Raw genomic sequence first — 2,500 nt, 5'->3', positions numbered from 1 at the left:
TATGTATATATATGTATATATAAACATATATATATATCTATATCTATATGTATATATAAACATATATAAACACAAATATATATATATAAACACACACACACACACACACACACACACACACACACACACACACACACACACACACGCATACACACACACACACACACACACACACGCATGTGAGTGTGTGTGTGTGTGTGTGCACCCACATTCATATAACCTGAAAACCTGAAACGTTACCTCCAACCCCCACCCGAGCGCCTACGAGCCACTTCCCAAACCGACCTTGACAGTTGTCCACGCGAGCCACAGACGCCACTTGCCCAGCCATTGCCCTAAACGACTGATATCCGCAGCCCCGAATCCTCGCACGACTTTTTGTCCTGAAGTTATACCCGACAGAGAAGTTAGGTCTCTGAAATAAACTAAATCCTTGCAAATGAGGTGGATTCTCAGCTGCCGGTACTTCCCACCTTGCCTTCCGTTCTGCTGGAAAATACGGAATATTTTTAAGCACTTCGATAATTACACTCGAAAGGGACGGTGGGGCTCGAGTGTAAACATTGACCCACAAGAGATTTTTGAGTTTTAGATTTCGTGGTTAAATTACTATGGTTATTTATGCGTTAGTATTTATGATAGTTTCCTCTAAATCTTTATACATCACCATCTTTATTACTATCATTATCATCATTACCATGTAAGCCGCCGATAAGACAGCACAAAATAGTACAGGACAATAAGTTATCAATGCTAAAAAAAAAAAAACATTACTAAAAGACAACAAAAGAAAAAAAATCAACAGCTGAATAAATGAGAAATAGACCTAAACACAAACGAGAAAAAAAAAATAGCAAATGGAAAAAGGAGAACCAGACTAGGAATACTGGAATATTCCAAAATTCCGAATGAATCTTAAGTAACAACAAATGTACAAGATTTTTTTTTTTTTTCCTTTTAACCCGTATCATTTTTTTATTTTTTTTTTTTTCTTCTAAATTGCGTTTGTTCAGACGTACGTTCCAGATCGACAAAAGAACATGAATTTGGTAGGATTTCGTAAGGCGACCAGATAAATGGTTTATTGTTAACGTCTATATTATTTATAAGTTTCGTGTAACATCACCCAGGGAATCCGTCAAGATTTTCGGTAGATATCAGTTAACAGGAGTTCATTCCTTTTATCCTTCCTCAAAGATTTATTTTATTTTACATATTCAGTAAAATAAATCAATAAAGTACCTACCCTTTTTACTTTTCTATCTAGCCTATTCTAATTCTATCTAATTCTCTTTATCAGCCTATTAAACTCTTTGCCCATCTATCGACCTGTATATCTGTTTATCTATTCCCTCTTATCCATTTTCCTTCATCCCTTCCCCTTCCTCCTTTTTCTTCTATCTTCTCTCTTCTTCCCTTTTCTCCCCCAGCCACTTCACTTATTCCCCGTTCTCATAACTTCTCATTATCTCTGTCAACCCGTCAGCTTATTTTCTTATCTGTCTATCTCCCCTTCCTCCAACTCTCCCCCATCCTCCTCTTCCTCCATTCTTCGTCCTCTTCCTCTTCCATCCTTCCCTTCTTCTATCCCTCTCTCTTCCTCCCCTTCCTTCCATCCCTCCCTCTTTCCTTTCTTCCTTCTGCCCCCCCCCCCATTCTCTCTCCTCGTCCATCCTTCCTCCCTTTCCCCCCCTTCCTCTATCCCTCTCTCTTCCTCCATCCCTCCCTCTCCCCCTTCTTCCATCCCTCCCCCATCCTCCCCTTCCTCCCTCTCCAATTTCTTCCTCCCTCCTCCTCACTCACTTTCTCCCCTTCCCCCTTCCTCCATCCTCCCCTCCCCCTTCTCTGATCCCTCCCCCTTCCTCACATCCTTCCCTTCCTCTATCCCTCCCTCTCTCCCCTCTATCCCCCATCCCTCCCCCTTCTATCCTTCCTTCCATCCCCCTTCTTCATCTCTCCTCTCCTCTTCTCCTCACAAAGCCCCATCCTCTCTCTCACTTGCCCCCTTCTCTTCCTCCCTTCTCTTCATTTCCCTTCCTCCCCTTCCATCCTCTTTCTTCCATCTCTCCCTCTCCCTCTTCTCCTCCACAAAGCCCCATCCTCTCTCTCACTGCCCCTTTCTCTTCCTCCTTTCTCTCCATTTCCCTTCCTCCCCTTCCATCCCCCTTCTTCCATCTCTCCCTCTCCCCTTTCTCCCCTACAAAGCCCCATCTTCTCTCTCACTTGCCCCTTTCTCTTCCTCTCTTCTCTTCATTTCCCGCCAAAACACCAAGCGACCCGCATGCCAACTCCCCCCCTCGGGTTTGGCACCTTGTTTCTAAGCTGCATTGAGTGCCAGGCGGGTGCCGGGGAGATGCCAATTTTATCCCAGATCAGAGACTCAGGGCAATACCCTCCCGTCACGACCTTCGAGAGACTCTGAAATTCATTGAAGGACTCGGGTCAAGGGCAAAGCTGGGAGAGAGTGTGGATGAGCGCGGAATTGCATATCGACTATAGA

This window comes from Penaeus chinensis, chromosome 23 (genome assembly GCF_019202785.1).
Source record: "Penaeus chinensis breed Huanghai No. 1 chromosome 23, ASM1920278v2, whole genome shotgun sequence".
NCBI classification, from domain to species: Eukaryota; Metazoa; Arthropoda; class Malacostraca; order Decapoda; family Penaeidae; genus Penaeus; species Penaeus chinensis.
This window is presented reverse-complemented; position numbering follows the sequence as displayed.